Genomic DNA, 22,311 nt, shown 5'->3' on the forward strand with positions numbered 1-22,311 from the left:
GCAGTTTTCTCCCGTGTTAATTTATACTGGTACTGCGCATCAGAGAGGCACTACACATTGGTGAGCAAGTGCTGTGCATTGGCCAGTAACACTTCAAAACCCTCAAACTTCACCTCTAGTCGCAATCATTGCTGCATTTCTCTTCCAACCAAGTAAGTAACCTCACTTTTGATCTCACATAGGGATTTTATGCTATAATTGTGGTTTTAGCATATTAAAACTCAAAACCCTAGTTGTCTCCTACCAAATTTCTCACCATTTCTAGCTCTTGTCACTTGTCTTCATTTTCCCTTTATCATTTGCCCTAAATCTACCCCTTGATCCCATTTTCCCTAACCTATTTTCCCTAAGAAACTAATCCCTTTATGAAACCCTAAGCTCATAAATCAAAACCCTAGGTCCTCTATCCATCCCTCTCACTCCCCTACCTCACCTCATCACTATTTTTCCTTTCACAAATCTCTTCATACTCATCTTTTTCCCCCATCTATTATCCACCATTCACCATATCATAACCACATCATCCCATAGAGACAAGCATGGAAAGAGATAGTGACACTGATTTTGAGGAGACTACCCTAAGTGACAGCTCTAGGGAAAGCAATTTGCAGCATGTAGACAAAGGGAAAGGAAAGGTCCCAAGAGAAAAGCTTGATGATGATGTTGAGAGGGAGTTTCAGCTTGAGGAGCATGATGATGATGTGCCACCTCATCACACTTAGGTAATTGATCTTGAAAGCCCATCATTAGATCAAAGCATGCTTTTGAAAGAGAAAGAGGCTCATATTCACATGTCTAATGATAAGCTGGCTAGAGCTAGATATATATCAATTACCTAGAGCAGGAGAATAAGTAGTTAGAGAGTAAACAAAGCCAAATGGAGTTAGAGATGCTAAAAATTCAACGACAAAGCAACAAAGAGCATCAGGTTCCCTTGACTCCTATTGAACAAGAAGTGGAGCATGATAGAGAGATATGGCTTGAAAGGGTAAATATCCACCTTGAGGGCCTTCTGAAGAAAGAAAATAGAGACAACAAGATGCTAAGGCATGTGACACATCATTATTTGACTCAAAATAGAGTATGCGACAAGAGGATCAAGAAACTTAAGGCAAGATTAAGGAGGGCCTTCAAAGGAAAAAAGAAGGATGAAAAACTCAAAATTTTGGCTGATGTGACTTCAGCCCAACAAAGTAACCCATAATGCAACTTTGAGCCAAAATTGGGCAAATTTTGAGACAATTTTGTCATTTTCCAATTTTTGAATTAGAAACATAGAAAATTCTTTGGCGCTGCGCATTGAATTGGTGTATCCTCTTGGAAAATGGCTTATATATTTGGATTCAGAATCAAAAAATAAGAAAACCCAGTAAGTTTCATCAATTTTGGAGAAGATCTTGGCCACCAAAAGGGCAAAAAACACTCAAAAAATGCCCTCACTACCACTTTTTGGACCCATAGGAAGCAGTCTTGGGAGAATTGATTTTTGAAGGGGCAAATCAACTCCAAATCAGGAAATTCAAGATGTTCCAGAAGCTAGATAGGTAGAGCTTTCCAACAAGCTATCTTGGGCCTAATTTGGATGAGTGGAAGGCCTCCAAAAGCTTTCCTAAACCGGTGCTGCGCATCAGGCAAATTTTTGTCAATTTTGCCTACAAGTCAAATTTCACCTAGTTTCTTTAGCAGTTGACTTGTTCTTATTTTCTTGGTAAATTTTGCATGGTAAATGATCTAATATGATGTAAATATTCATGGAAAACACTTGATGGGGTAGATACATAAAATCAAAAGTGGTTTTGAACTGAATGTATTAGTTTCCTTAGTTTTAGAGGTAAGCTGTTCCACTGCCTATTTTCTTGTTCCTAGTTTAGATGTTGTTGAAACAGTTCCTTGACTCATGGATTCAAGCCCTAATGGATAGCTTAGATGGTTTTTAGGTCTATATGATGTCTTTTCTCAGTCATTTGTAAAGGTTGGACTCTTTTGGAAGTGGTGCACACATTGTGTACTTGTATCTGAAGATTGGCCATGAATAAAACCAGGTTTTACAACGATTTTTGTGGGATTCTTGTGATATTGTGTTTCTGTATTGTTTCTTATTCTGTAATGAGTTATTTCTATGTGTTATATGTTTCAAAATCTCTTCCATTCTTCTAAACTAAATGAATGAAGATAAAGAGGAAAAATACATTAATAACAGTGCTTTGCCTTGGGAATGCATTTAGTTCTTAATGTTTTCAGCAGTTTGAAGAGGATTCATGGTCTCCACATGCTTTCCTTAGCCCCTCAGTAGTCTTGAACCAGACATCTCACTTGATTACTAGTGCATAAACACTTATCTATCTTGCCCCACAGAACATGTATGCATCCCTGATTGGATTTCCCGGACCTAAGCTGCCTACTCCATTTGATCCAACAACCAAACCTTCAAAATCAAACAAAAAAACCCTGGAGCTACTATACCTAGCCTAAAATCTATTCTTATTTCAGTAATCTCAACTGAGATTGACAAGGAGAGAGCCCTCTCCCGACCTGGTAGGTCTAGCTACCAGGTTAAGCGTGGTTTGATGTTACCCTAGACATGCCTTCCTTCAGCCTAAGGTAGATCCAGGCTCTAAGAACTCTCACTAAAGGTAAATGAATCCAAGATGAATGGTGTGGAAGCTATAATGAATGGCATGCAAGTTAATATGGATGGCGTGGAAGCTAAGATGAATGACTTGGACGCTAAGATGAATGGCATGGACGATAAGATGGAAGAATTGAAGATAAATTTGAATAAGTTGCTACAAGAAATGGTCATTAATGGTGAAAGGGTAGTAAAGCAAACTCATGATGAGACCAAAAGAAATGTTAATCATGATTTCATAGAATCTAATGTTGGATTGAAGACCCACCATGTTCCAAAAATTGATATGAGGAAGTTTGATGGCAAGGATCCCGAAACATGGATACTACAGATGGAGCAATTTTTCAATCTCCATAATGTGTAAAACACACAAAAGGTACGTATTGCAACTTTATATTTGGAACCAAATCAGTTTGTATGGTATCAATGGCTTTGCTCTCATAAACAAATTGTCACTTGGGAAATTTTTAAGGAAGAAATGACAGCACATTATGAGGATACAAAAATCAACACCTTTTTTAGCCAATTGATAAATCTCAAACAAAAGGGTTCAATGATGGAGCAGTTGAGGACTTCCAAAAATTGAACATAAGGGTAAAAGATATTCCATAGGAGCATAGGATTGATGTGTTCATAGGGACTTTAAAGGATAATATCCAACATGAGGTTCGCCTTTGGGAACTTGATTCATTGGAGAAGGCATTCAGGTTATCAAGAAAAATGGAAAGCAAAATTATAGCAACTAGGAAGACTACCAATCACAACTATAAAGATGGAAGTGTTGTTGCCCCTAGCCTTCCACAACCTACAAGGTTGACACCTCAACAATTGGAAGAAAAAAGAGCAAAAGGGCTTTGTTACAATTGTGATAGCAAATACACTAAAGGTCATAGGTGTGCTGAGAAGAAATTACTCTACATAGATTGTAAAGAGGAGGAAGAAAAGGAACAAGAAATGTCAAAAGAAGAGGATATAATCCAGGAACAAACCCTAGATAAAGAAGAAATGAATTTGACCATATCTTGTAATGCATTGGCTGGAATTACCACTCCTCGAACTATCAAGATAGAAGGACATATCAAGAAGAAAAAGGTAATAGTGTTGACTGATTCGGGAAGTACCCATAATTTTATTCATTGTAAGATAGCAAAGGAATTGAACTGCTTCTTATATCCAGCACTAGAGTGTCAAGTGATGGTTGCAATTGGAGGAACCATAAATTTCTCTGGAAAGTGCCATAATATCAAGCTATCCATGGGATAATATGTATTGAATAGCTCAATGCTTTCCATTCCAACGGGTGGTGTTGATGTTGTACTAGGAGTCCAATGGCTATAAGCCTTGGGTACAATAACTTTTAATTTTCAAGAACTTTTCATGAAATTTTGTGCAAAAGGAAAGGAAGTGGAATTAAGGGGTATTCGAGGGAAACCGGGAAAGATAATAGGCTCTAATAGTATGACAAACCTTCTAAAGAAATAACAACAAGGTGTAATTGCACAATTATGTTCGTTAGACGCTCCCACATCGAAATCATCTATTTCTCCAGAACTCAAAAAAGTCTTGGACAATCATTCTGAGGTATTTGAGACTCCCAAAGGCCTCCCACCTATTCGTGATCATGATCATGCTATTCATTTGATTCTAGGAAGTGTTCCTCCAAACATCAGGCCATATAGATATCCCTATGCCCAAAAGAGTGAAATTGAACGTATGGTTGCAGAAACGCTAGAGGCTGGTATAATTCAACCTAGTCAAAGTTCTTTCTCTGCTCCAGTAGTATTGGTGCACAGGAAGGATGGATCATGGCACATGTGTCCGAATTATAGGGAGCTCAACAAGCTCACTATTAAAGATAAATTTCCCATTCCTGCCATTGATGAATTATTGGATGAATTGCATGGATCAATTTACTTCACCAAGTTGGATCTTCTTTCAAGATATCATGAAATCAGAATGAAGACTGAAGACATTCCAGAAACAACATTTAGAACTCGTGAGGGTCATTATGAATTTTTGGTCATTCCTTTTGGCCTTACCAATGCACCTTCTACATTTCAAGGTTTGATGAATTCCATTTTCAAACCCTTCCTTAGAAAATTTGTGTTAGTATTTTTTGATAATATATTAATCTACAACAAGTCTCGGAAGGATCATGTTGAACATGTTGACAGGGTGCTCAAACTATTGGAGTAGAAACAATTATATGCAAAAAACTCCAAATGTTTCTTTGGATTACAAGAGTTGGAATATCTGGATCATAATGTATCTCATGAAGGTGTTAAGGTAGACCCTAGCAAAATTAAAGCCATTAAGGAATGGAAAATTACCACATCCATAAAGCATATGCGAGGATTCCTCGGGTTGACAGGGTATTATCGCAAGTTTGTTAAGAATTATGGGAGAATAGAAACACCTCTAACAAAATTATTGAAGAAAGATGCATTTTCATGGACTCCAGAAGCAACAAAGGCCTTCGAACATCTTAAAGAGGAAATGTGCCAAGCACCGGTCTTAGCTACGTCGGACTTCACAAAAACATTTATTGTGGAATGTGATGGTTAAGGAAATGGAATTGGTGATGTTTTAATGCAAGATGAAAGACCCATTGCTTTTGAAAGTCATCCAATCAAGGGAAAGTATTTACACAAAGCTATTTATGAGAAGGAAATGTTGGCAATACTACATGCACTTAAGAAATGGCGACCCTACCTAATGGGAAGACACTTCAAGGTAAAAACGGATCATGATAGTCTTAACTACTTTTTAGAACAAAGATTATCCTCTGAAGAGCAACAAAAATGGGTCACAAAGATGTTGGGTTATGACTTTGGAATCATCTACAAAAGAGGGAAGCAAAATGTTGTGGCAGATGCACTCTCAAGAAAGGATGAGGATGTGGAAGCATTGTTGTGCACCATTTCTATTATCCAACCAAATTGGATAAACGAAGCAAGGGAGGAATGGAATAATGACAAATAAGTGTGGGCACTCATTCGAAAGTTACAACAAGATTCCAGTACATCTGATACATTTAGATGGAAAAATGATTAGTTATGGTATAAAGATCGCTTATACCTATGTAAGAATTCCCAACTTAAACAAAATATCCTTATGGAATTGCACACTTCTCCCTTAGGAGGGCACTTAGGATTTTTAAAAACTTACCACAGGGTTAAGAAGGATTTTTTTTGGGATGACCTTAAATCAGATATTCAGAAGTTTGTGGCGGAATGTTTGGTTTGCCAACAAAATAAAGTTGAAACAATTAAGACCCTAGGTCTATTACAACCTTTATCCATTCCAAGTGAATGTTGGGAGGAGGTTTCAATGGATTTTATCACAGGTTTACCCAAGTCTGAAGGAAAGATTGTCATCATGGTAGTAGTTGACAGACTTACCAAGTATGCACACTTTTGTGCATTATCACATCCATTTAAAGCCAGTACAGTTTCTACTGCATTTATGGAAACAATTCAAAAGCTATATGGAAACCCAAACATTATTGTAAGCAACAGAGATCCCATTTTCACTGGAAATTTTTGGACATAATTATTTTCTTGTCTCAGTACTCAGTTAGCTCATAGCTCATCTTATCATCCTCAATCTGATGGGAAAACTGAGATAGTAAACAAATGTTTGGAAGGATATCTTCGGTGCTTTGTATATGATAAACAGACACAATGGGTCAAATGGTTGCCTTTGGCTGAATGGTGGTATAACACTTCCTTCCATATTGTAGCAAAAATGACCCCATTTATGGGACTTTATGGATATCATCCACCATCCATCACATCATATTTAAGAGAAAATTCTAAGGTTCAAGCAGTGGAACATCACATCGAGAATCAACAACAAGTTATCCAACTCTTAAAGGATAACCTCACGTTGGCACAAAATAGAATGAAACAACAGGCAGATCAACATCGCAGTGAAAGAAGTTTTGATGTAGGTGATTGGGTATTCCTACGGCTACAACCATATAAACAAATGTCCCTCAAGCAAGCTAAGAAGGATAATAAATTATCACCAAAGTATTATGGCCTATACAAGGTGTTGCAAAAAATTGGTATGCAAGGTGTTGCATACAAATTGGAGCTTCCTGCAGCTTCCCGAGTGCACCCAGTTTTCCATGTTTCATGTTTAAAGAAGGTTATAGGTGAAAAGCTCCCAGTTCAAACAATATTGCCAGAACTTGACGAGGAAGGAAAAATCATATTGAAACCGGAAGCAGCCATAGAAACAAGAATTTGATAGCTATGAAATCGATCAATTTCAGAGTATCTCATCAAGTGGAAGAACTTATCCGCTAAAGATTCCACATGGGAGGATGAGAATTTTATACAAAAGCATCCAGAACTACTCAAACGTTGAGGACAATTATTTTCGGAAGGAGAGGGGCATGTTAGGCCCCTATAATACTAGTGATTCCCCCATTACTATTGTTATTGTATCCCTTATTGTTATTGTTGTGCCGCTATTGTCCCCATATTGTTATTAGTATGCCCCATAGAAACCCACTATTGTTATTTTTGTGCCCTTATGTTATTACTGTTATGTCAGCTTGATTATATTGTGACCCCTTAGACTCCTATATATAGAAGAGAGGTTTAGTCATTTGTATCATCCAAGAATTGTTCATTTGTGTAATGTAAAGGAGGTTGACCCCTCGAAGACGCTGAATTCTAAGGCGTTGATCTATCTTTTCTATCTTTTTGTGAGCTGGTTTCCTAACAGATGTATCGTTGAATCTTTTCCTTTTCATTCTTGAGGTAGGGTACATATCTCAACAACCCCAGAAATTTATTGGTATACTCTTCATCTATCATTTGTCCCATCCCGAATTCATAAAACTCTTTAGCTTTGTTATTCAAGTATCTCTCAAATAGGTACTTGGTCCTGAAATATTCCTCAAATTTCTTCCAAGACAACTATTCTTCTTTTACATCTTTTATGTTTTTCATATCTCCCCCCAGATATCAGCCTTTCCTTTTAAGCTAAAAGTAACTAACTTCACTTTCATGTTCTCTGAATAATCATGAATTTGGAAGACATTTATCATTCTTAGTAGCCAGGCTTTGACATCTTATGATTTCTTCATCTCACCATCAAATTTGGGTAGTTTGTGATCCATGGGGGTATTGTTGGCCACTTGCATATTCCACTTAGACCCCCAACATTATTTCCTTTCAATTTCCTTAATTCTAGTGAACCTTTCTATTTTTGGCAATTTTTTTTCGGGTCCTAAACTTCCAGAGCTGTTTTGAGGTCCTAAAAGACGTTTTTAGGGAAAACAAAGAGACTAGAAAAGTGTCAAATTATGTTTCACATATTTTTTTTTACTCCTCCTCTTTGAAACAAGGTATTATGATAGCTAAATGAATATCATATGCAAAAGTTGCGACCCCGGGAAGTTGGCGGTCCAACTTACGCCAACAGGGCCCAAAACAGTTAATGCCTCATCTCCTAGAATTAGGGTTCCACACCTCTTATTTATGATAAAAAGGCCTTCGAGCCTCATCCTTTGTCTCTCGATCTACCTCTGCCTCAACCTCTGTCTCTTGAGATAGAAACCTGACTTTTAAAAGTGGTCTCTAAGGTAGAATTCTTATTTCTGTCTACCCTCGCCTCATGGGATAGAAGTGATCCCATCAATTCATCAAATGTCAGTGTTGTCAAATCCTTGGCTTCTTCTATGGCTACTACTACAACATCAAATTTGGTAGAAAAAGATCTGAGGAACTTCTTAACCAATATTTGATCTTCTATGTTATCACCATAAATCCTTAACTAGTTTACGATAGTCAAAACCTCATTCATGAATGACTCGATATCCTATATTTCATTCGTATGTAGACTTTCAAAATATCTCCTAGTATTCCGAAACTTAACAATATTAACTTTGGTCATACCTTTGTAGCTCGTCTCCAAAGCCTCCTACACTGTCTTTGCTGAAAAGGTGGTGATAATCTTCTGGAACACTGCTTGGTCCACTCCTTGTAGGATAAGATGCAATGCTTGTGCACTCTTCTTTTTATGTATCCTTAATTGCTCCCTCTCTACATGTGTGAGGGTTTTTTCTTCTTTTTCATCCTTAGGTTCTGGAAATCTAACCCCGACGTACTCCAAAACATCATGAGCCTTTAACGTGGTCTCCATCTTAATGGCCCAAATGTCATAGTTCTTCCATGCAAATGGTGGAAACTTGATTAAGCCATAAAAAAAAAAAACCTTCTTCAACAAAAGCTTTTAAAATCCATTTTAAAACTTTATATCAAAACCCTTTATTAAATTTTATATATATAAAAAAATCCTTATAATAAAATTGTTTTATTAAAAAAAATCCTTTATAAACCTTAAAATAAACTTTAATACACCACTTAATCAAGGCCCTTTTAATAAACACTTTGCAATAGTGTTCAAACCCACTTGTCTAAAATGTTTTTTTTAATAATAAAAAATCATTGTGACCTATTAAGATGTAACCTTGGCACAAAAGTTTTTTCACTTTCGTACTTGCTCATGAATAAAAGCTAAGTTGAACGGGTACCTCTCCCGGCCATTGGAGAGCACATACCCTAAGCTCCGATGCTCTTGGGAGCTGGTACAAAATGTTCCAAAATTGTGAGGAACTTTGTTTAGTACTTTGGAGCATTTTGGGTACTTGATGATTCAGAAATAGGTGTTCCAGGTACTAGTTTCTGTGGGGAGCGTGGCTTGGGAGCTTCTAGGAGCTCCCATCAATCAAGGAGCGACTAGCTTCTCCTCGATGGATGGATGGGAGCTCCTATAGGGTCCGTGTACTGCACATTTCACAAAGCTAAGGAAAAACCCATGAAAAAACCCAAGGAAAAACCTGAGAAAAAATGGCACGAACGTTTGGCGGAAAATCGTTGGTATTTTTTCTATATAGTCAATCATCCAAAGTAAGTCAAGCCATCATTCTGATTTATCATTTCTCAGACTCAGCGTGGGTGAGGGATGCAGCCTGGGTGAGGGACGCGGTGAGGGAGACAATGAGGGTTTAGCAGCTGCAAGTGCTTCAAAGGCACAAGTGCTGCCATTGTCTAGGTACCTTTCATTTATGCATAGAGTATTCCATCACTGCTGTTGCAATATGTCTTGCTTTAAGTTTTATGATTTATCATTATGATTAATAGCAAGGTGAATCAATTTCTGAAAATCTTTTTAAAGACTTAGCGGACTATTTAAATTTTAATCATGTGATGAGTGTTGTACAATGTATTGCCTATTCTTCCTTCTACATTACAAGAATCAACTATGTTCAAGTTGGATTCTCTTATTTTTAAGGATATTTATATGAATATCACTTTGACACATGGTCTTACCTGCTATGATCATGATTATGCTCAAGTGTTTTAAAGTGTTTGTAGTGTTGCAGATCTTGGCAAATTTTTGTGAGTTGTCTGACTTTTTCAGGTCGCTTAGTTCTTGTCTGCAAATTCCAAAAAATCCTGAGTCGGCCTCTCTTTTTGATATGGGACAATTTCCAAAAGAAAAGCATGTTTATTGTTTAGTTAATTTTCTTGGATGACAAATTAGAGTCCTCTCTCATTGTTCGACGATTTTGGGAGAGATGAATGTTAGCTTTTAATTGAACTTTGTTCATTTCCTGGAATTTTTTTCAACAAACACGTCATGATGTTGAGCACTGCACCACATAAAAGTTAAATTTTAATAATTTTCTGAGCTTATCAATGAAACAAAGGCCTACTCACAAGTTTCAATGGATTTGAATTTTGTTAATATTTGACTTTTGAAATAATGCAGGTAGTTTTTTAATTGCCAGGAAATAAATTAAATTAATAAAATATAGCCATTAGAAAGTCTAGTTGTCTAGTCTAATATAGTCGTTACTTGATCTAATAAAGTTGGTGGATGATCTGCTCTTCTATTTAACTTGTAGCCAGGATCTGGTTCTTCAACTTGTCCTGATGATGAACCACATTAATTGGTTCGAAATGCATTGAAAAAAGCATCCCAATGTGATTTACGCCGAAAAATCTTCTCATAAAACTTGATATAGATCACAAAAGCCTAAATTCAACAAAGGCAATAAATTAATAATGAAAATAGTTTGATGAGCTTTTGTCTGTGCACTTAGTTTAAAAATATTTGTGGAATCTTTAGTTTAACATCCAATTTATGGGCCACTTTCATTGTTAGCAGGCAATCAAAATGCATTATAAATAATGATATATCATATTTTTAATGTTATTTTTTGATTCAAAGTCAGCCTTTGCAAAATATATGACAACTAACAGTGCGATGCTTTGATTCAGATATAACTTGGCTAATATTGTTAATAAAGCACACCTTGAATGTAGGTGTCTGAATGAAGAAAGACTATTACTTATTTAAATATTTTCGTCTAAGTAATTTTTTAGTTTGTTGCACTTTTAGCATTTGTTTGGTAGCCGAACTCATAACACCACCACCTCCCATTTGTTTTTAATATTTTATTATTTTAAGAGTATGAAATATAGTATATACAATAAAATTCTCAATTTACTAATTTGCTTTGTTTTTTAAAATTTTGGGTTGAAACTTGAACCTACAATCATGATGGCATTAACAATGTTAGTAGTTAGAATAACGTTGAACTTAATTAAATTAGAAATTCTTGAAATATTTTGGAATTTATTTTAATTAATGTTAGATGGTTAATTATTTACTTTATTATGTTTTTAAATTAAATAATTATAAAATATTTAAATAAAAAAATTCTTTTAAATTTTATTAGATTAGGAAATTCCAAATATGAATTTTTTTCATTCTATATTTAACAAATTAAATTAATATCTTTTAAATTCTTTATTTTTAATATCTTTTTAAGTTTTTAACAATTTTAAATTCCTAGTAAGTTCTACTTCTAATCCTTTTTGTTTTTAATGTAAATTTCCAGTATTGATACCATGGATAGAGGGTTGGGTAGTCAACGTGGGGAAATCAGGATGAGAACCCCGCTACCTCCACAAGCCCCACAAGCTGAAGAATAAAATGCAGAGACAACGATATCTACCCACACTCAATCAAGCAACATTTCCAAGAAGCCCTTACTGAAGTTCATGAAAAAGATAACACAAAACAAGGAAAAAAATAGTGGAGGTTGTGAGGAATGGAAATGTACTTTGTGTGATCATGTATTTAAGGGTAGCTATACAAGAGTATGGCATCATATTTTGGGCATACCTGGGTTAGGAGTGAAGGGTTGCACTTGCAAACTTGAACAAATAATGAAGATGACTAAGCTTCACATGAAAGCTAATGGAAACAATGAATGTGATAGTAGCACAATATCTTCTAATAAGAGTGGTAGACATGAATATTCATCCCAATGTATGAATGAACAAAGTCACATCCAAATTGAGGCTACTCAAGGGGGTTCTAGTACTAGGAGGACTAATGTAAGTGAATCCATTCAAAAAATGTACAATGTCTTTCATAGGGATGAAGCAGATGATGCCATAGCAAATTTTTTTTATGAAAAATGGAATTTCATTTAATGCCACTTGTCCACCATACTATAAAGAAATGGTGAGAAAAATCATAGTTGCATGGACAAGATATGCACTCCCAAGTTACAAAAAAATGAGGACTTCATTGTTAGATAGAGGGGTGACAAGAATGCATGGACTTATGGAGGACCTCAAACAATCTTGGGTTCAATTGTCATGGATGGTTGGACAAATATTTAACAAAGACCTCTGTTAAATGTTATTGTCACATCACTAGTAGGGCCTTAGTTTTTAAAAGCAATTGATTGTAGTGGAAAAAATAAAGATGCTACTTTCATGTTTGAAATGTCAAAGGATGCAATTGATGAGGCTGGTCCTTCAAATGTGGTACATGTCATCACAGATGTAACACATGTTTGTAGAGCAGTGAGATTGATGATCCAAAATCGATATAGACATATCTTTTGGATTCCTTGTTGTGTAAATGCCCTTAACAATCTCTTAAAAGACATTGTTAAAATACAGAGGATTTAAAAAATCATTTCAGATGCGAGGGAGGCACAAATGTTCATCTGAACCCACCATGATTCCTTGGCAATTTACAAGATGTATTCAAAGAAGCATTTTTTAAAACCTGCAGAAACAAGATATGCCACATACTTTATTTTTCTTGAGAGCATGGTTGAGGTCTATGCATCTTTACAAGACACCGTTGTTTCTTAAGAGTGGAATGCATGGATTGAGTCTAAGTCACCTCAAGTGAAGAAGATAAAAGAAATGCTTCTTAATGAGGATTGGTGGGCTGATTGTAGATATGTTGTCTCTTTCCGAAATCTAATAGAGGAGTTGATCAGGTATGCTGATTCAGATTTTCCTGCTCTTGGAGAAAAATATGAATGTATTAATACCATGGCGAGCAAGGTAAAGAACACCATTCGCCAAAGAAACCCTTCTTTGGAGTTTTTTGCTGAAATCCACAAGTTGATTGAGAAAAGATGGATTCAACCCAATACCTCCCTTCACATGGTTGCATATGCCCTTAATCCAAAGTGGTATATGGAAAGACCAAATAAAATTCTTCCTATTGATTATGAAGAGGTAAAATAAGGGTTTCTTGATGCTATAACTAAGATGTATACTGTTGATGAAGCAAGTGTGATACGGGAGAAATTTATTGATTTTCATACATTAAGCCCTCTTGTATTCACCCAATATGAAAAGAGGGACATCAAGCATTATGCTCAGAAGAAACCCCTTAGATGGTGGAGAATGTATTGGGGCCAGGTTCCAGAGCTCTGAAAGCTTTCTTCACGTTTTCTATCTAAGGTTGCTAGTTCCTCAACTACTGAAAGGAATTGGTACACTTATAACTTCATACACTCTATTAAGAGGAATAGACTTACCTCTAAGAGAGCAAAGAAACTTGTTTATGTGCATAGTAGTCTTCAACTTTGTTCAAGGAAGCTACCTGAATATTTAGAAGGACCTGCTGCATGATGGGATGTGAATGTTGAAGATGATGCCCAAATTGACGATGATGATGACAATCCTTTACCAAATGCAGGATTGGTTGGCATACCTTTAGATGGCATTGTTGCATCTGATGATGATGATGATGTTGATTGAGTCCCTAGTGAGGCTCAAGATTATATGGATCTCATTGATGCTAAAGATCGTACTCTATAATCATCTTAAGTATAATATTTTTGTTTCTATAGTTTGGCTCTTGGGCATTTTGAATTATGTACTACTTTAGGCTTTTGCCTTTTTTCTACTATGAACATCAATATGATTTGGGTGGGTTTTAGTTCTGGTTTTAACTTTTTATGGTTGTCTCTTGAATCATTTAAAAAATTAATTTGGTATGTACATTTAATCTTTACGCTTTATTTTATATATATATATATATATATATATATATATATATATATATATATATATTAAATTTTTAAATTTTAAATTTTAATATATTATATTATTGTCGCTCCCAACTTGACGCTTCCTGTAAATTTCAGCAAAGCTTCTAGCCATACCGGATGCTCATTCCCATGTACCCAAAGTACCCACGTATTGGAAATTCATGCAACATACAATAAAAGTGTCCATGAGGAGACTTGCGATGAACCGCAAGAATTTGCAAAATCGTAAGTTTACCCTAAATCATCGTACCTTCTACCCTTCAAACATGAGATGGTTGCACCTTATCTTTCAACAAAGTGTCACACTTGTAAGCTTTTAAACCTGTAATGATTTTGTCTTTATGATTTTTGAAAAATTGTTAGTCTTTTTCTCTCTTCTTATAGCTCTATTGGCTCCTTGAATCTTGTAATCCTTCTTGAGCTTTGCTACCAATTTTTTGTAAAGGAATTTGAGGAAAGACACAAAAATTCACACACAAACAATAACATGAGTTCTGACTCTTCTACTATAACACAAACTTCATGACTACAATGAACCGAGTGAGGGGTATTTATATTTTTTTCGACTAGCGACTCACTCAAAATAACTTCAACATACACACACTGTAAATTCAACTCAAAGTCACTCACACTGACTCAATTAACTAACACTCTAAATTTAGAAAACTCTACATGCTAAAATAATTAGCATGTAAGATTTTAAACCTGGGATGATTTTGTCTTTATGATTTTTGAAAAATCGTTAGTCTTTTCTCTCTTCTTATAACTCTATTGGCTCCTTGAATCTTGTAATCTTTCCTCAGCTTTGCTACCAATTTGTTGGAAAGGCAGATGAGGAAAGACACACAATTTCACACACAAACAATAACACGACCTGGGATTCTTCTTCTGATAACACAAACTTCATGATTACAATGAACCTGGTGACAGGTATTTATATTTTTTTTCGACTAGAGACTCACTCAAAATAACTTCAACATACATACACTCTATATTCAACTCAAAGTCACTCACACTGACTCAATTAACTAACCCTCTAAATTTAAAAAACTCTACATGTTAAAATAATTAACTATATTTAATAATTTTCTTGTCTATAGGTTAAAAAAAGAACATCGATTATTTAGATGTTTCGATTTCAAATTTTCTTACAAAAACATTGCATGTGTAGGGTTTACGCTTATTTTGTATGTTCTGGTATTTGATATGTTTCATCAGAGGTTGTTGGATTAAGGGATGCATATCTGCACTATATTGGAGGTTTTTAGGTGAAAACTGTAATTTGGGGATTAAGGGTGGAGTTTAATATGAATCCTTGGAAAGCCTTTAATATTACTTATCTTCTGCTTAAGTTAGTTTTTATCACCTCATTGCACAATATTTATAATATTGCCGAATATTTATAAATTGTTGAACTTGAGAAGTGCCATTTGAGATTTTTATCATGCTATTGTCCATGCTATTCCCCTAGATGTATCGCAACACATGGATTTCAGGTTCTGGCTCTTAAGTTTTAATATATTTTTACAAATTTTATTCTTGTGACTAGTTGCGGGTATTTACGTTATTGTTGATACTCATGAAACAGATCGCACAAGATCTCAAGAGCAAAAGACACGACTTCTATAAAGTTTTCGTTTCTAGCGGCTTCGAGTAAAGCTCTGTTTCTTGATGCCATCGACATGGGTGAATCCATTGAGTGTAGGTGAACCCCTACAAGGAGGGCAAAGATATTACTGCAAAGCGGTGCCTGCAATGGCTAGAATTGCAACCCGCCAGATCAGTGCGGTTCGTGATCTTTTGACAGCAGAGTGGCCATTTCAATCTCTCTGATAGACTCATGGGGTTAGAGGGGAATGGGCAACGGTTGCTCTGGGTGTTGAGACCTTCTGTGGTGGTCAGCGAGGGATTCATTTCCTCAAAGTCTATAGTCCATCACGACCAGAAAATCCGCGTATAGTACAGTCCTTGGAAAGATTCTGGCACTGGTCAGCGGGTTCCACGTGTCAGAAAATGAATAAGACTAACGAAAATAACAATTGGTATTATGATGAAGAGTTTTTGCCCAACCCAGTTATAACAGTCATATAATCTCTTCCGCTTTGCGCTATCCATGCTATTTTACATGCGGCGATTAGTCTGTTAGAAATAGTAATTACTCTTGCGTGTGGAGTTAATTAAATATAGAGATTCAGTTAACTGAGTGATTGAGTATTGGAGTGCTGAGTCAAGTAGAGTTGAGTGATAGATGACTTTTAGTGTGTGGTTGCATGTATTTTAGGTAAGCTGCTAGTTAGAAAAGGATAAATACCCTTCACAGGGTTCATTGTAAGCCTCGTGTTTTGTGTGATCAATAAAACAAAATAGCTCATATTTCATGTGTGAATCCATGTTTTGTCTCCTCTTCCTTTCCAATAAATTGGTATCAGAGCAATGAACACGGATCAACAATCTGTGAAAGAGAGGAGAGAAACATTTTTTTTCTCTTGTTTGAGCTATTGTGATATATAGGGCGTTATAACACTAGTAGACGTAACAAAGAGTCGCGTTACAATTTTTGAACTTACCCTGTTTTACATGCACGCGGGTCAAAGTTATCGTTTCTGTGAAGGGAGTTAGCACGCAGGCCTCAATCAGTCCACGCCGCGTTAACGGAGTCAAGAAGTGAGAGTTGACTCATGAGATTTTGTTAAAAAGATTCAAAGGTTTTAAAAGGGGCTCCGTAAATCTTTTTATGTAGCATGATATATAGTGTGATTTATTATTAAAGAGAAGTGTTTTTTGAATATGAAGGTTTATATGAGTGTGACTGATATATAAAAGGAGATCTTTATATAAAATTTCTTTTAAAGATTTTTTTATATATAAAAAAAAATCAAAGGATTTACTATATAAAGGAGTTTTTTTTAAGGTTTTTCATAATATAAAAGGTTTATTATAAGGAAAAGACTTGATTAAAAATACGTTTTTGGGCTTTTGCAAAAGTTTGTTTATTGGCAAAATTTTGGTGTTTTGTCAAGTATGACAAATTTTTGGTGAAGATTGTGCCTTACGGGGCACATATTGAAAATTATATTTTTTTTTTTGGGGGCAATATGGAAGACAACGTCATGCAATCAGCAAAACAACTATAAGAAAAGGAATGACAATAGTGATGGGTCGCAAAGCGCGATTGTAGAAGACTAAGAAAATGAATCGAAAAGAAGAGAGAGAGATTGTTGCCATGGTTAGAGAGGTTCAAGCCGTAGATGAGGAAATGAGAAGTCTAGCAGAAGATAAAGAAGAAATCGAAGGTGATTGGTGTAGCTTTGATCTACTACCACCTCCTATGTTTATAGGTAAATATTTTGATCATTGGGTTATCAAGATGTTAAATTTTCTTCGAGCTAAAGAATTAATTGAGTACAAGTCTAATAACCCATATGATGAAGTATGCGATGCTTTAGCATTGAATTTTATAAAATAGACATTGGATGAGAAGTGTTTGTGCACAGTAGAAAAAGCTATAACTTCCAAGGAAGCATGGAAGTTTTTGGAAGTAGAGTTTGGTGCAAGGGGGAGTGACATGCAACAACAGGTTATGTCACAAGCAAAGAAGTTAGTCGCAGATATGAGAGTAGATGAGCAAGACTCTAAGAGGAAAACAGAGCTTGGAGAATCCCACTCAAAAGTGGATGATGGTTGTCAAAACCATAAAATTGAAACCCATTATGAAAGCATGCATATGGATGAAGAAGATGCAACAAAGATTGCAGAGAGAGAAGCTGAAGTCTCTGTGTGAAACAAAGCAAGAGCATATAAATGCTCAAGGAATCCATTGTAACATAGATGATACAGATGATGGTGAATCCCACTATGATGAGACACATGTGGATGATGACTACAAAGTTATATGTGAATTGGTGAATCTAGCTGCAGCTGATGGATTTGGTGAAGTTGAAATTATCAATGAAATTGACAATGAGCACATGCATGCTCAGATATCCCACCATAGTGTGGATGAACATTATGTTGATGATACGTGTGGTATTTTTTTGAAATAGGGATTGATTGTGCCAATATGGTGAGCACAATGTTTGATGAAACATTGAAGGTTGAAGCTACCACTGTAGTAGCAAGATATGAAGCATTTGGAACTTCCCATGAAGAAGTATGTCATCTAGCAGCAGTTGATGATAAAAAACAAGATAAAGTAATTGAAGAGTTTTTTATGAGAGTGTCCACTAATAACATAACCGTGGAAGACAACCTCCATGTAGTTGAAAAGAAGGTAGATGTAAAGCTGGAAGCTCTCACTAAAGAGCATAATAAATATGTTTTTAACATTGTTTTTTAATATGCAGGCGTTCAGAATAGCATGGGCAAAGAAGTTGAAAGCAAGGTTGTTAATAAATTTGATGCAAATTTGAAGCTCATTAAAGAATGGATTCAAAAACCAATTGAACAAATTGATGTGAGTCTTAAAGTAGCAGTTGGAATAAAAGAATTGAATGAAATGGTGAATAATGATCTTGAGTGTACAGATTATAGGAAAAAAACAACGATAAGTGATGATCAAAGTGAAAAGAATGATATGAAAGATAAATATGAATGCATTGAAACCATTTTCCAACAATGGAGTGAAAAAAAAAAAGATTTTTCTATCAAGAAATATGGCAGAAAAAAAGTCAGGAATATGAAGCGTAAGAAGCAGAGAAAATAAGACAGTTTGAAGATGCAATGTTATGGAAACAGTCCATGGTTGAACTAATATTTGAAGAGGAAGATGTAGTAGACAAGATGAAATTTTATTTCAACACAAATTCAAGAAAAGTCATAAAAAATTTGCAACAACAACAAGTAAAGGAATATGGAGCCTACAACAAGAAAGTTCAACAGAAAATGAAGAAATTTCAAAGATATAGAATATGGAAGCAGAGAAAAAGAAAATGAAAATTTGTAAAATTTTTGAGTCATTATAAGCCTTGCTGAGACATAGACCAGCGGCCATGTTTCAGTGATAATTGAGTCAATTTGTATTGTAAGCCTAGTAGGGATAGTTGAATCATGTTGATTCATGTTGAGTCATATGGTCGTAATTAAGGGGGAGTGTTAGAAATAGTAATTACTCCAGCATGTGGAGTTAGCTAAACATAGAGAGTCAGTTAACTACGTGATTGAGTGTTGGAGTGTTGAGTCAAGTAGAGTTAAGTGATAGACAAATTTTAGTGTGTGGTTGCATGTCAAGATATTTTAGGCAAGTTGCTACTTGGAAAAGGATAAATAACCTTCACCAGGTTCATTATAAGCAAAATATTTTGTGTGATCAATAGAAGAGCAACAACTTGTGTTTTATGTGTGAATTCATGCTTTGTCTCCTCTACATTTTCAACAAATTGGTAAAAATCAACCACTCACATCCTCCAATCAACAATTATGCCTCCATCCATATCACTATATTATAACATTTTAATTTCGCTTGCATTTTCCATTTAAAAGAAACTTCAATGGTAATGTTATTTTTGGCCATCTCTACTGTGTATGTGAATGTGGTAATGGTAAAAGGACTGCATTCAACTTCTAGAATGGACACGCCACCATTTTTTAGTATCAGACAAAGGACTCAAAGTCTTATGCAATGATATCTTAAACAAATCAAATTTCTGTGTTTAAAAATTAAAACCATGCATACTTCCCAATAATAACTGGCAACCTTCCAGACACGATAGAAAATACATTAAATATGTTTAAGAAATTGCAAGTTGTCGATCATGGAAAACTACAGTGGATGGATGCCAGACATAATGGCATGGATATATTTCCCCAGAAATCATTTTGCAATTTGGTCAGCCTGCAGAACCAACGGCTTTTACATAATTCTAGTGTGCACGCTTATCATAATTGAGGGCTGATCAGAATATGCTCACAATTCCACGGTTATTGCACTCTGAATAAATCCTTCAATGTCATGTGGTTTTTTGACGGGAAACCACTTCGTAGAGTTGTCAAACATGTAACACACCTACTCACCCCAGTGACTGGTAGAGTCGCTCACGAATATCTTGTCATGCCACATTGTAGTGCAGGTAGCAACATCCATACTTTCACGAAGAGACACCACCATTTCACAAACATTCTCATTACTATTATATCGCATCACTTTCCGTTTATGGAAGAAATACAAGTGACCCAAGGCAACTAAGCATGACCTGGGGCTTCCCTAAATAGTCCACATATTCTCCACTCTCTCCAAGCGCCTGAATTGGGATCAAATTCTTTCACACTCTTATCGAATCGACCCTGTGACTCTGTCACATAGCCGCTTATCACAGTGAATTTCCCATCCAAAAAGACTCCATGGCATCAGTCTCGCTCTTTGCTCATGGTAGGCAGAACCTCCCACTTGTCATGTTTAACACTATATGCATCTGCAGTCCGCAGAGAGCTTTTCTTGTTGTCTTGTCCTCTGGCAACGTAGATAAGCCCCTCTGGAGAAACAACACAGGCGAAGAAGGATCGACTAGTTGGCATATCAGATCCACGGTGCCAAGTACCAAAAATGAAGTCATATATAAAGATAGAGTTCATGGCCTCCCAGCAGGAGGGATTCCATCCCCCAATCATAATTAGTTTCCGATCCACCCAAACGCAGTGACAGAAGAGGGGAATTCCATCGGAAAATTGTGGAATTGAAGGAATCCAATCCCAGGTACCCTGCAGAGGGTCATACAGATTTAAACCATAAACGGGGGCTCTCTGCCACTTATCCTTCTCAGTGGAATCCCCTTGAGGAATAGCCTAAATCAAACATATCAACTGCTCGCTAGTCCCCCAGATCTTTCTGTCTGGAATATTAGGTATAATATCCATGGATATCGGTATAAATACATAGATTACTCAAAATCAAACCAAAACCAATCTATAGTTAAATCACAGGGATTTGTAACTGTTCGTCTATCCTAAACACAAATGAAGGCTAATATGGAAGGAAAAAGAAAGGAAAATCTTGCTCTAACCATCTAAAACTATTGCGCTAAGAACGAATGTAGGGCATGGCCAAATATGGAGATTGGAAAATATTGCACTAAAAACACTAGAAAATCTCCCGTAACTAGGAATGAACAGTATGAAAAAATATGGAGAATACAATAGATGATCTTGAGCAATTACAGAGAAGACAATGGATAAGCTTATGCCAAAAACATCGGAAAATTTGAGCTAAACCCAAATGAAGAGTCTGAACAAATATGGGGGATACACTGGAAGATGTTCAGCTAAGCACAAGAAAATCTTGCACTAAACGCTAATGAACAGTATGCATAAATATGGAGAAAACATTGAAAGATCTTCCGCTAAAAGCGAATCAATTATGTAAAATTCATAAAGGAAAATTTTTCGCTAAAAACACTAGAAAATCTTAGGCTAAACACGAATGAAGAGTATGACCATATGTGGCAGAATACATGAGAAGACCTTGCACTAAAATGAATGAAAGCAATGAGCAATTATAGAGAGGAAGATGAACAATCTTGTGCGAAGATCAACTCTTTAAAGCGAGGAGAATGAGAGACGTGCAAAAATATATAGAAAGTGAAGGTAGCCTAAATTTGCATATTTAAACTCATAAAATCAGCGATGCAATCCAAGATATGGGAGGTGCAAATATTTATGTATTCTCACACAACATTCCTGTGTCCGACTTGGTTCTTCAGTCTTTAAATGTATTTCAGAGCTTATCCATTGAGTCATGAAAAAAATTAATAACATCTCCCCACACACATGTTTCTTGAAACAAGAATTAAGAAGTAAAAATAAAGCCTAAAATATACTATTCTCACCATTTGGCAAAAGAGCCCTAAGCTTAAATTAAATGCGGATTCCCTGAATATTTTTGAGATCTTACTAGGTCAATTATTTGAGCGAGTCCAATGGAGCTCCATGTATGATCAACTTTGACGAATAAGCTAATGCACTTGACCATAGATTGTAGAAGAAAAACTTGGAAGTAGGTTTATGTGGGAAAACACAAATAATTTTTTCAAAGCCCACACTGCAGAGGCATGATATCACGTATGTAGTCAAACAAGGAATTGGGGTTTGGAATTACCCCATCAATAATTGGTGGTATTTAGTTTAAATTATTTACTTGGAACATAGCTTTAAATACAAAGACAACTTAGATCGTGATTTTTTTAATTATTTTGTTTTAAACCATCAACACTAGTAGTTTATCGAGCAGTATCCTATATAGCATCTAGTCCACCAGTAGTAGAGAAAGCAAAGGTGGGTAATAGATTGGTAAGGT

At 35.8% G+C, this 22,311-nt stretch overlaps 1 pseudogene; it reads right to left on the reverse strand.

The window, feature by feature from the left end:
* Window positions 1-19,929: 19,929 nt before the first annotated feature.
* LOC149187516 (F-box/kelch-repeat protein At1g15670-like) lies at window positions 19,930-20,390 on the reverse strand (annotated as a pseudogene).
* Window positions 20,391-22,311: the final 1,921 nt, after the last annotated feature.

Source organism: Pinus tabuliformis, chromosome 3_1 (genome assembly GCF_031772625.1).
Source record: "Pinus tabuliformis cultivar Carrire ecotype Pingquan chromosome 3_1, CPIR1, whole genome shotgun sequence".
Classification (NCBI taxonomy): domain Eukaryota; kingdom Viridiplantae; phylum Streptophyta; class Pinopsida; order Pinales; family Pinaceae; genus Pinus; species Pinus tabuliformis.